This window comes from Equus caballus, chromosome 27 (genome assembly GCF_041296265.1).
Source record: "Equus caballus isolate H_3958 breed thoroughbred chromosome 27, TB-T2T, whole genome shotgun sequence".
NCBI classification, from domain to species: domain Eukaryota; kingdom Metazoa; phylum Chordata; class Mammalia; order Perissodactyla; family Equidae; genus Equus; species Equus caballus.
In genome coordinates this window covers 40082224-40096007 of record NC_091710.1, presented here as the reverse complement: position 1 = coordinate 40096007, position 13784 = coordinate 40082224, and positions in this window count along the sequence as shown.

The window sequence follows — 13784 nt, the reverse complement described above, 5'->3', positions numbered from 1 at the left end:
GACTTTCTTTATGACAACTATTTTGAATTCTCTGTCATTTAATTAGTAAATTTCTGTGACTTCAGGATTGGTTTCTGGAGACTTATCATTTTCGTTCTGCTTTGCAGTATTACTGTAGTTCTTCATGGTGTTTGATGAATTGACCCTTTGCTGGTGCATTTGTGGTAGGATCAGTTCACAGATTCCACCTGCCACTACTGATGGGGATCAGGATCTGTGTTTTCTCATCCCATCCCATCTGCTGAAAGTTGTGTGGGTAGGGTTACTGTGCATTTGTGCTGGCTGGCTGGAGCCACTCTGCAGGTTGTGCTCACTTGGGCAGAGCCTCTGGGCAGGTGGGTCAGACACCATAGGCAGGGACTCTGTGCTTGGCAGGGCACTGGCTGAGCTGCTGTGCACTAAGTAGGAGGGGAAATTATGCAGGGGCTGAGCCACTACTCACTGGGACCCATGAGCTGCTGTGCTCCATGGGCAGGGTACTTTCTGAGTGGGTGGGATGTCTTCTCACCTGCATTGTGCTAAGAGCAAGGGCACTTACTCAGGGGCTGAGCCACTATTAAGTGGGTCCCATGAGCTGCTGTGTGCTGCAGGTTGGGGCACCTTTTGAGCAAGTGGGGCACCTTCTCACCTGCGCTGTGCTCAGTGGGCAGGCATCTTCACAGGGGCTGAGCTCCCACCATTCAGTGTAGAGTGTTCTCACTGGTTGGGCCAGCATGTCATGGTTGGCACTCCTGCAGGTCAGGCTGCAACTCTGAACTTGTTTTTGCAGGCCAGGTTGTCTCCACCTCCTCTTACAATCACTTTGGCCACTGTGTGAGGATCTGTAACTTGGTTCCCTGCCCCCATGGAGGTAAGACATGCACTAACCTAGTTATACTGCCTCCCGGGGATCCAGTACACCTACCTTCAGATGTATAGCTGTGTGGATCTCTCAGAAGTCCTGTGGTGTTGTGCATGGAATCCCTTGTTGCTTAATTAATGTCTATTTAGTTGTAACTTAAAGAGAAGAGACTAAGGGATCAACTCACTCCACCATGATGCTGATGTCACTCTTTTTTTTTTAAGCTAACAAGTTTCTTAAAAGAAAATCAAACTGCTCTGTGGAAATTATTCATGAACTACAATGAGAAGTATCAAATTCTGTGGGAAAATATAAAACTGTTTAATTTAATCAGACATGTGCTAGTGTTTTTCTTTTTTCTGCACCACAGAAGAAGGCTTTAAAGTACAAAAGAGAGAGAAAAAATTCTAGAGATTGAGCCCATGAGGACAAATTTCTTTCTGTACCCCTTCAGTAATCATGATTTTACTTCTCTGCCTTGACAAATACAACTGATTCCATATTGGGATACTATTTCCTATGATAAACCTTAAAAAAAAATCCATGTATTTATGTATAGTTTTAAATTAACTCAGACACATAATTGCTTTAGAATGACGAAATTAATTCCTGTAAAAAGAAATCTACTTGCTGCAGCTGGGAAAAACAATGGCTGGAACCCATGCTGTGCTACATAAAAGGGAGCTACTGAAAATAGCCAACTCTAAATGAGGTTGGAAATTTGTTGATTGGTTTGTTGGAGCTTTTTCTCCTTCATTTTCCAAAAGAAGGAGCAGATGTATGTTCTGGCAAATAAGGATGTATTTTAAGGTTCCCAGATTTAGCTCATTGATTGCGTGATTTTCTCAATGTTCATCTTTCAGGGGTCTATAGAAAGCAGGTATTCTCTGCCTATCTACATCAGAAGGAAGTGTCTAATTAGGGGATGTGTCACTTCCCCAGGGACCAATCAGCTCAATTTAGTTACAAGGGAAGTCAATTGAAAGAAGACAATGGTAATTACAGACATGAATTGATGTTCCCCCCATGGTGCCGAGGAAGCACAAAGGAATTTTAAACAATCATCTGATTAGTCATAAGAAAAATTCCACTGTGCAGACTTTCATACGACACTTCAAATGAAACTACTGAGTTACTTCAATGAAACATATATTTATGCTGTTTTATATTAATGTCCTCTTTGTTCCAAATATACCATTTAAAAATTAGTGCTAATGTTTAGTTGTGGTGATACTTGACCCAACACATTCTTGCATCAAACATTTAGTCATTTCCTAGTTTGGACACTGCGTTGTTTTTGCCTCCAAAAGGGAGTCATGTTTTCTGGACCCTTAATCTAGAAATAACATCAGATGCACTATTTGGCAATGGATCAGAATGGTTGATATTTAATTTTTGGCAAGCAATAACAAATGTATATGTGGCACACCTATGGAACATATCAAGTAAGCCTGAGTCAGGGAGCACACAACCTAACATTTGAGGGCTTAAAAATCCGAACATTCTCTGGTGATATTTCTCAGAAATTAGACAAATTAAGTGCAGTGATAAAAATGAGAAGATGGCAGCCTTAAAAGTCTTAACACTGGCATCATAAATTTCATTCTTTTTCTTATCTTAAGATTTTTTTCCAGTTATTAGAAATAGAAGAAGTAAGAATGGCAAAGTCGAAGGCAAATAAATGGTAGCATGCTTATTTATGGCAATCCTCAAATTTCAAAAAAATGAAGTGGTTACGTTTGGAACTATCACCCATCTGGAGGCAGTTGCCCTCTGATTTCTTTTAGAGCAACATGGGAGAGACTGACAGAGAAATGCTTACAGAGAATAGGTTTTTCTTTCACCTGTCACCTTCTTTTTGTTTTTATTGCATTAATATTTATTTATGCCTGTGTCTTTTTCTCATGCGTTTTTCTGGACTCCACATTCTCCTCCTTCAATTTATTTTTATATGCAACTGCCAAATATAGCTTTCTGGAAGCACAGCTATAATCACATTCCTATTTTGTTCAAATCCTTTAAACAAGTGAAACTACATATACAAGTGTGATATAAATGTAAAAACATATATATAATTATAGGATAATTAGGCGAAGAATTTATCAACTAGCAACTGAGATTAGGTGATGTGGCTATGTGACTATCTTCCTTTTTAGTTTTGGTATTTATCAAATTTTCAACAATGAACTATTATTAATTTAGTAATAAAATAGAAAAATATTTAAAATATATTTATGTTTCTAACATAAATATACGTTTTCTTTTTCTAGTTTATTTTTATTTGTACAATGAGTGCAGCAAGAGGTACTTGTGGGTTTCTTTCACTCCCTGGTCTTTGAAGGATTGAGCAGGGTATGAGAGAGGATAGAGAGAAAGAAACATGGACTGAGTAGCTCAGAAACTTAGAGTAGAGTAAATAAGGTATTTAGAGGTTCTATATTATTCATTCCAACTCATGACATAAGCTCCTACACATTCTTTTCTACCCTATTAGATCTAAGTTTCTTTCCCTATTTTGAATTAAATCATTCGTCCAGACTAAGAATCTAGTGCCCTGCCATCGCTGCAAAGTCATTTGTGCCCACATCATTCACCAATTATCACTAATCTCTCCTTTGCCCTCTATGTTCCCTTCAAGACTCTGGCTTGGTAGGCCTAAATCTCAGCACTCCCTCTACTAAAAGTGGACCCCATTTATAACACTTGACAGGAGGCTCCGTAGGGCCACAGCACTTTACAAAGTAAAGTACCCAAGCTACCTTTAAGTAGAAAGTAATTTTGATAGTTATTTTTGCTTTCAGCAAACTCACAAAATGAGGAAGTCAACCCACAAGATCTGAAGAAGAGGGAATGGATCAAGTTTTAAGAATAGGTTCTGCTCTCTTCACAGAAAGGCGTTAGATAGTAGAGGAGGACTACTGGAAAAGATTTCTTTTTAAACCTCCACATGGACACAGTAACCTGTTTCATGAATCTGGGGAAGTATGGAATATTCACATTTTTAGCCCCCTCCTGGTTTCTCACTTTTTCCTCTTCAATGCGTCTTAGCTGGATTATTTGAGACTGCCCAGTCATAGGCTCATAGCTATGCTCTTTAAGTAAAGCCTGAAAGACATAGGCAGTTGCCAACATTTATTGACTGCTTACTATGGACAGGCTTTGTTCTAAGTGCTTCATATGCATTTATTCATTTAAGAACAACCCTATGAGAAAAATGAGGCACAGAGTTGTTAAGTAAATTGCACAAGGTCTGGCATGTCACAGAGCTAGAAAACCATCCCAACCATTTGGGGACCAGAGCCAAGGTATGTGTGCCTTATAAACATATGAAACGAGTTGTGAGCTATGGATCTCTTGAAGTCCCCTTTCACCCTTAACATCTAGAGAAGAGGAATTTAAAACTCCATTTCATATCTTCTTGAAAGTTTAATGCTCTCTCCAATAATTCCATGTATTTGTGGATATGAGTATTTGTGCATGTCTGCATGTGAGTGTGTGTGTGTGTGTAGGGGGTGATTATAATTAGAGGAATTTTCTGGGTCGTAATTCTGTTAGATTCTTTCCTGCTGTTCTTTCTCCACCCTAACATTCTTGCAATATTGAACTCACTCCTAACTTTGGTTTTCCATCAAAAACACAGCATAACGAAACCAAGCAAAAAACAAAAACAAAAATAAAAAGGCTTTCTTTGTATACAACTATAAGCTTTTTTTGAAGATCTGGTGAGACAGAGAAGGGTTTTATCATTGCAGGTGAACAACTCAAAACCCAGCAGCAAACATCCTTGTTTTTAGAATAAAAATTCTACTAATCTTTCATAATATGCCGTGCTTTTTCCCTGTCCTGCTATACGCCGGGGCAATTAAATATTGGTTCTTCTGGGAGAGACTGGCTAACTATTTACCAAACCCATCTCTTCTTCTTCTTGAAAATCTATTTTCTTGATGACATTTTCCAGCTCCTTTGAAATTAAACCATTACTATCCTATGCCTATGCTGTTGTCCAAAGTCATAAATGATGATGACTAGAAATACGACTATTGTCCAATGTCTTAAAATTATTGTTTCATATGTTTTAACTGATTTTCTAGTTATTTAAGGAGGAAAAGTAAATTTAGTCCCTCTTACTCCATTTTGGCTGAAAGTGGAAGAACAATTTGGGATTGCTGAGACAGACCATCTCAGCTCCTGACCTCCCTGTGGCATCAGGTGAGGCGTCTTGGCAACTACATTGGAGTTCACTTTCTCCCTTGACTGACTTCTCCCATACAAGTATTGCTGAGAGCTCTCCTCAAAAAACCACTTGTATGCCAGTTTACATCTCTAGGTCTGTCCATTGGGCAACCCAACCTAAAAAGCTTCTCATAAATAATTCTGCATATTCTTTGCCATCCATTTACTTGCTTGAGATGAAAACTTAGAAGACTGTTAGGAGATAGTAAAGGCCAAGAAGGAAGGAATCTGGGAGCCTGAGGGAGAGCCACTTCCTTAATCAGAAATAGCTATTTGAACTTGATATGAATGACAAATATACTATTGTGTTTTGGTATATAGGAAATACATTTTTTTGAATATGTAGGAACACACACACACGTGTACACACACATATATTGGACACATACCGGAATTTGTTAGAGTAGCTAACATTACTTTTATTAATATAGTTCTCAGCCACCTCTCAGGCACTTCTATTCTAGATGAGTTAAAAACTGTCTCAGGGGCCTCAGCTCTGCCACTCATTCAATGTCTGCCATCAAAGCTGAGCACTCTGGGACCAGTTCCAGGTTTCTGGAATGCATATGGTTTCCCCTTCTGAAATCCTGCCACCTTCCATAATGCTGCATGGATGTGAGGCACAGTCTCAACACCTAGGAGGACTGGAGTTTGTCTGTCTTCTCACTCTCCATCCTTTTGAGTTGGGCCACTCTCTTCTGCCTATAAAGCATCAGCCTCTCTACTCCCTCTAGTCCATAAACAAAGGCTTGATGTGTTTTTACCATAGTCCTGTAGATAAGCATGATTTCTCTAATCAGAAACAGTTACAGTTAGTTGCAAATCATGTTGTTATATGAACTTGCAGGTCCTAATTGGTTATAAAAATCTAAATTCCTTTTACATAAAAGGAACATACATATCTCTGGTTTTTGTGTTCAACTAATTACTATTACTTCAGAATCAGTCTGACTAAACAAAAGATATCTTCAGGCTGCATGCAGTTTGCAATCTCTGGCTTAGATCCTCCATTCATCGAACAAATAGCTTTCCAGCCTCTGTTTTGTGCAAGGTAATGTTCTACGGGGTAAGGATATGGCATGGAACAAGGCAAATGAAATCCCCACTCTCACCAAGGTTGTATTTTCGACATTGTAATGCAATAATTTGAGTGTACTTGGGATGTCACAGAAAGATGGTGATGTTGAGTGAAGATTTATCTTTCCATTCTTTCCAGTTTGCTATTTTAGCAGTAAGAACAAGAAACGCTGACTATCTCTACAGATAATCCTGCTATCTGTGGCTACAAGGGCACTGCTAGAGAGGTAAAATTTCCATATGGGCTTGGAAATAGCAGGAGAAAATGCAACTGGTTTGAGAAATAATAGCTTCAAAAAACTAAATATTAAGGTGCCATCATCACTAAAATGTATTGAGCTCTTATTAGATGGCAGGGTGTTATATATACTCTCTAATAATAATAGCAACACTGAAGAATAGGAATTATTTTGCTCATTTTCCACATGATTAAACAAGCACCCAGAGTGACTTGCCCAAGGCTACATAGCTAATAGGGGAGAGATTAAAACTCAAGTTCTAAAATTTAAGTTCTTTTCTAGACATTGCTGCCTCAAAGAAGAGACTGAGGAATTTTATAAAAATTAAGTCTGAGTTCATGTGCAACATATCACAGGCCATCTCATATTTCCACGAAAATGTAGGAGTTCCAAGGATATCTTTTTCCTATTGTTATGATGGACCTAATGTAGATTGACTAATAAGCCAGAAGTTTAGTTTTGATCATGTGTTATTTCTCCAGCTCAATGATGGACAAATTATGGCCACAGGTCAAATCACACCCCACTGTGCCTATTTTTCTGTGGCCAGTGAGCTAAGACTGATTTTTATACTTTTAAATGGTTGGAAAAAATTTCAAAAGAATAAATTTTATGACATATGAAAACTACATGAAGTTCAAGGTTCAGTTTCATAAATAAAGTTTTATTGGAACACAGCCACGCTCGCTCGCTTGCATATGGTCTAAGGCTGGTGTCATGCTACTGTAGCAGAGTTGAGGTCAGCCATAAGTTGCTCGATGATGGGATACTTCTGAGAAATGTATTGTTAGGTGATTTTGCCATTGTGCAGACATCATAGAGTGCACTTACACAAACCTAGATGCTATGGCCTAGGCCATATGGTACTAATCTTATAGACCATTGTTGTATACGCAATTAGTCGTTGACCCAAACATCGTTATGCGACATATGACTGTAGTTATTCCAGAGACCCATGGCTCACAAAGCCTAAAACATTTACTCTCTGCCCTTTTGCAGAAAAAGTTTGCTGACCCTTGCTTTGCGAGAATAATCTTAAAGGCCACTCATCTCATGTCAAGAACGTGTTCAATCTCTTTGACATGAGTTCACTTGTTTCTTCATTTATTCTTCTATCAAAAATCCACTGAGTGGGGCCAGCCTGGTTGCTCAGTGGTTAAGTGCACACTGCCGCTTCAGCGGCCCGGGGTTTGCCAGTTCGGATCCCGGGTGCGGACATGGCACCGCTTGGCAAGCCATGCTGTGGTAGGCGTCCCACATATAAAGTAGAGGAAGATGGGCATGGATGTTAGCTCAGGGCCAGTTTTCCTCAGCAAAAAAAGAGGAGGATTGGCAGCAGATGTCAGCTCAGGGCTAATCTTCCTCAAAAAAAAAAAAAAAATCCACTGAGTGCTTCCATAGTATCAAGCATTGTGTTAGAGATCGTGGTTAAAGGGGTAAAAAAATTAGAGAATTACTAGGAGCACTACAGAAAGAGGAAAGAAGGACCATATTACAGGAAGAAGGAACATGTGAAGGCAAGTGGTGATAAAATAGGATAATAATAATGACCACCCTTTAGTGAGCAACCAATATAATCATTTCCAGTTATATGGAACATGAGGCAAGCACTGTGCCTTTTGTATGACTACCTCATTAAATGCTCAGAGCAACCTTTTCAGGTAGATTAATTATAATTAATGAACTTTTATTCATGAAGAAACTGAGATTTGAAATGATTATATAACTTATCCAAGGCCTACAGGGAAACAGTGGTGCAATCAGGATTCAAACAGATCCGTCTTATGGCAAAGTCCATCTGGCTATACTAGGTAGGTGCTTTTATAGGCATTGTAATCTCACAAGCGTCTAATAGAATATGTCCTATTATTAGAGTCAATTTTTTAGATAATATGCTAGCAGTCCAACGTGATATCAACAGAATCAATTTTGGATATCTGTGATCTTAGAAGAGATGTGGAATTATTATTATTTTTTGGGTTAATGTGCATTGACAGGGCCATCAGGGACTTGCAATATTCTCTCCTTCCCAGTACAATGATGTATTTAGGGCAGAAGAGCTCCCCTCCTTTACTCCACGATTATCTGCCCACATCCAGTCCCCGTAGGGCAGAGAAGGGGAGCCAGAGCCACTAGAAATGGATTAGCTTAAATCTATATCCTAATTTTTCCTTCTAACGTTTATAATGATTCCTCTTTTTGAAATTATTTTTAAAATTTCTCTTTTAGCATGTTCTAAATAGCTAAATGTGGAAGTTTTTAGCATGTGCTAAATTTATTTAGTCCAGTTTTAGAAGTACCCAAGAAAATGAGACTCAAAGAATTATAATAATCTGACTAAAGTCATACAAAGTAGTAAGTGATTGAAAAAGGGATTTAGGACCAGGTTTGTTATTATAAAAAAATAAAAAGCAAAAGCAAACCTTTTGTGTCCTAATACTATAATTAGTTGTATTCCATGAACAAAATTGTGTAATGGTGAGTGTTTTAATGTGACCGAGTGAGAGACAAATGGATAAGAATGGTAAGAAACGAAGCCATAAAAGTAATTAGGATACTCCATCACCTTCTTAAATCCCAGCCTACTTTGGGGTTTACCTGGGGCAGTTTTTACTTTCAACTCTCAAAAGAAACCAACTCATTAGCGAATAGCTTTATGTGCATATCTCCATTGCTAATAGATATCTTTGTCTCCTTTCTTAACTTTAGAATAAGAAATGTTTTCTTTAATTTAAGAGTACTGCTTTTCTCACCCCTTCTTCTCTTCAACAGCATTGTGGCTAACCCTGTTCTGTATGCCCCTTCTCTGCCTTTACCAAAGTTTAAGATGTGTTATTATGCCATTAATTAGAGGGGTAGGAAAAGGTGAATTCCTTCCCATTCCATGCCGTGGAAGTGTTCAATGTATAATGCTCCTTCTAGTCTTCACCTAAACGGAAATTAAGATGGCCCCAGAATTTGGAAGTGAAGTTAAAACAGGAAGAAACAATATGAAATGGATGGGATTAGCTTCTGAAGTTGACTTATTTTAAGAGATCTGTTCACCTTTGGCTAATTGAAAATACCTAATTCCAATTAAATTTTCTAAGGTAGTGTCTCATGAAAATACGACCAACGTCAAAAGAATATTTTGTGATCCGTCAAGTTCATTTTAAACTTTCTTAAGAAGAAAAAGAGTTTTAGTCAAAGAGATGCTGTCTATGTGGAAAAGGAAAGATTAAAGCACAGATTTAGGAAGGATTAATTCATTATTCAGGGTAGGCATAGAATTTTTTGAAAAGATGTATTATTTTCAGAAGAACTGTATCCTCAGTTGTGTGGTAAGTTTTTTTTTTTTTTAATTTCAAATTTCACCACGACATGAACTAAGTGTTCCTCAAGACTATCTTCCTTCATTTGCTCAGGGACCATGTTGACCAATGAAGACTTCAAAGATTCATTCCATTTCCACAGTACATTGAATACATTGGAGAGCAGACAGTGGGGTTCAAGTAGCTCCAAGTAGATAAATTCGCATTCGAGTTCAACTCTGGTAATTCATTAGAGCCATCCTGTCTTACGGAGTTCATTCACTGTTGGGTTTCCTGAAAAATATTTAGTTTTCAGACTAGTCCCTCATCTGTGATGAAGCAAGAAAGGAATGGCCAGCCTGGGAGGCTGGAAGGCCCTGGCTGGGCTGACAATAAGAGTCCCTCCATGACAACCTTGTGGCCTCGACAATACACTTTTACAATGTTTAGCTTTCTTGTCCACATAGCTCCTTTGGGTAACCAAGTTTAAATATTAACAATAGAGCTGGCCAATTTACTTATTTAAAAGACCCATATTCTAAATTCATTGGAAAACATAAAAAATACAGAATTTACTAATTAGTGCTTGTGGCACTACTGATGCAGAAATTAGCAGGTAGATTGATCTGTGTTTCGTTTTTGACTGTGGCTTTAGAGACAACAAAATCATATCTTAATGATAAGAAAGAGCTAGGAGGCAAGTAAAAACAATCAGCTTTCTTATTGCATTTTTCATTGAGGTGAAACCAAGACATTAGAAGAGCTTGAGCAGTCTTGCTTACGTCAGCAGGTAAATTATTTAAACAAAATAACACCTAGCTACATTTGTCTCTTTCTGAAAATTTGGCATCATTCCAGAGCTCAGTTCTTGAGATCATTCCACTTTGAACCATCCATATTAACTTGCTTTTAATGAGAGATGACCTCCCAGCTTTCCCATGCAGTCTTATAGGATGCGACGTTAGTCCAAGCTGAGATGCTCCCGTCGGTAAGGACTACGAGTATAGTTCATCAATCTTGTTAATGAGCTGACTATTGGCCTCTCTCTCGTGTGACATCCTGGCACCCTTGATCTTTCACAGAAAGGAATTAGTGCTGGCACTCAGGAAAGCTCCAAATGGGCTTAATTGGAATTTTTCAGGATAAGATAGAATGTTCAATTTTTAGCTTAATGATGATGCTGGGACTGTAAACATACCAGATTTGAGTTCAGTTAAGGTAATTACACCGGCAAAAATGAAAGTGCAATTAGGCTGTTCCAGCCTCTACTAAGTATAATTATTGAGAACGCTAACCTGGAGAAAATAGATTCGTTCTTTAAATTTGTTCTTTTAATTTTACTATGCCTCACAGATTTGCTCCTTTTATTTCCCAGGGTGGGGGGAGATGGAGGAAGAACTATCCAAGGCACTTCCCAAACAATAATTTCAACTATTCTTTCTTTTACAGGGAACATGTTGTTAAAAAGTAGATTTGAAAAACACATATCAAAAGAAGACAGCTTTCTTCAGTATTCCCTTTTTCTCTCTTTTGTAAACAATGAAGTATAAAACATGAGAGAAGTCCATTTCTGTGTACTATTTGTTGAACTGAAAGAATGGTCAGGATGTAGAAAAGAAAATGAATGAATTATCATAAAAGTTTGACAATTTTGGCCAGGTTGATTATTTTCAGGTTTGTTACTGATAAATCAATTGCTCTGTCACCCCAAAAAAATCCATCCTCAGTGTCTGGATCACAAGGTGGTGAGTCTGATCGCTCCAATTCGTAGATTGATTGAATGAGGTTGAGTTTATGGCAAGCCCTGCAGTGTGGCAATGGCTGTAAAGACTATAGTACATAACCGGCAGTTTTAGTTTGTCTGTAAAATACAAAATAATATCCACTTCTGAAATGTCAATTTAACACCGTTACTAGTTTAATAAAACAAAAGTAGACATTGGCAAGGAAATTTGAATTTGTTTAAAATTTGCTGACTGTAGCATCTTTCACGGCAGAGGATCAATACACGAAAAGAATATGGTTCCTCATTCTAGTTCTCCTCCAAGTACCAACCTGTGTCTTGTCAGTTTCTTATTGTTGCACGGACTCAATCTGCTATCAACGTGCTGTCATTGACCTGTCTCACTGCGAGTTCTTTTACTCCAACAATCCTATGGACCTTTCCTAAAAGAATATGTATACATATGCATGTACCTATGATAGCACACTTAAGCATGTAGCATACATTTACAATAGGTGCTTAATACATATCTGTTGGATGTGTAAATAAAAGTTGAGTATATACAATAGTGCTCCATAATAAATAGGCATATATTAAGTTATAAATAATAATGTCTTAACAGACTTAATAAACTTTGTTTAGACAAATAAAAATCGGCAAATAAAAACATAGAGAAATAAAATTTGTTTAACGAGAATAAAAATCAGAAGGCAAGAATGACGTGAAATTAACATTTGGTAAATTAGAATTGTGCTGTATGATATGTTTCTGTCAGTTTTGTTCCTGATTATGAATTCCAAATGTATTACCTACCTTAAATTGAATTCTATATTACATATATATACATGTGTGTATATATACTTTTTCCTTTGAATATTAAATTTGGTAACAGAAATTTATTATATATTTTTCCAGTGAAGTATATTTGTCTAAAGCTGGGAATATTACTTCTTATAGACTGCGTTCAGGAACATGTAGTTTTCAAAAAGCTTTCATCCTTTTTATTATTTTTCTCATGTTATGAAAGATTTTATCTACTGAATCAACTGCATTTTCTAAATAACAAAAATAATAATTCTCTATTCACCATGCACTGTATACTTAATTTCATATTATTTCACTTAATCCATACAATAATCTTAGAAGGGAAGGGTCATTACTGTTTCCATTTTATAAGGGAGAAAATGAAGGCTAATTAATTTGCCCAACATTGTGCAACTATTAATTGGCCGAAGCATGAGTTTTTTTCTTTCTCAGTTAGTTAGCATATGGGCAGTTAACAGTTCCTGCACTGGAGTTAGATTAAGATTTGGATTCTCATTCTATCACTTACTAGCTGTGCAACTTTGGGCAGGATACTTAATCTACTTTTCTAACCCTTGGTGAATTCGTCTCTAAAAGGAGGTAATAATAGCATCACCTCCTGGGATATATTTGTAAGGTTTAAATGGGATCATACATGCAATATTTTTTAGTGTCATGCCTGGAAAACTTTGAATTCTCAAAAAGTGGTTATATTATTACAGGCATACAGTTAGTGGAAATTTAGCCCAGGGAAAGTACTTGATGTTTTGAATAAGCTTGTGCTTTCTTAACATGGGAGCATGTAGTGAACTTAAGATTTATGAAATACCACCCCCCCCCCAAAAAAAATCCTAAAACTCTTGGAATCTTGAGAGCCCAAGCTAGACATTTTTTTCCAAGAGCATGGTTTATCAGTTATTTTTTATTTCTCAGTCTCTTAAATATTACTAAAATTTCAACATGAGAACAGGCAAGAATAAGTGAGCTAATGATGGAGTGAAGGAAGAGCACACTGATGATAACATGGCTAGATAGGGAAACATTGAAAATAGGACTTTAAAAATCTCAGTTTTACTTTTAAGCTGTCTAGGATGCACTACTAGCAGAAATCCTATGAGATGTTTCAGATTAAATGATGGATTTAAAAGTAAAAGCAACTGTATTAGTTTGCTAAGGTGGACATAGCAAAGTACCAACAAATGACTTAAACAACAGAAATTAATAGTCTCACAGTTCTGGAGGCCAGAAGTCTGAGAGCAAGGTCTCGGCAGGGTTTGCTCCTACTGAGGGCGGTGAGGAAGAATCTGTCTCATGCCTCTTCCCTAGCTTTTGATGGTTTGCTGGCCATTTTGGCATCCCTTGGTTTGTAGAAACATCAGTCCAATCTCTCCCTTAATCCTCACATGGCATTTTTTCTGTGTCCAAATTTCCCATTTTTTATGAGCACACCGGTTGTGTTGAATTAGAGGCCCTGCTCCAGCATGACCTCTTTTTTTAACTTAACCATTATCTACAACAACTCTATTCCCGAATAAGGTGGTATAATCATAGTTTTAGATTTAAGTTAAAAGTTACTT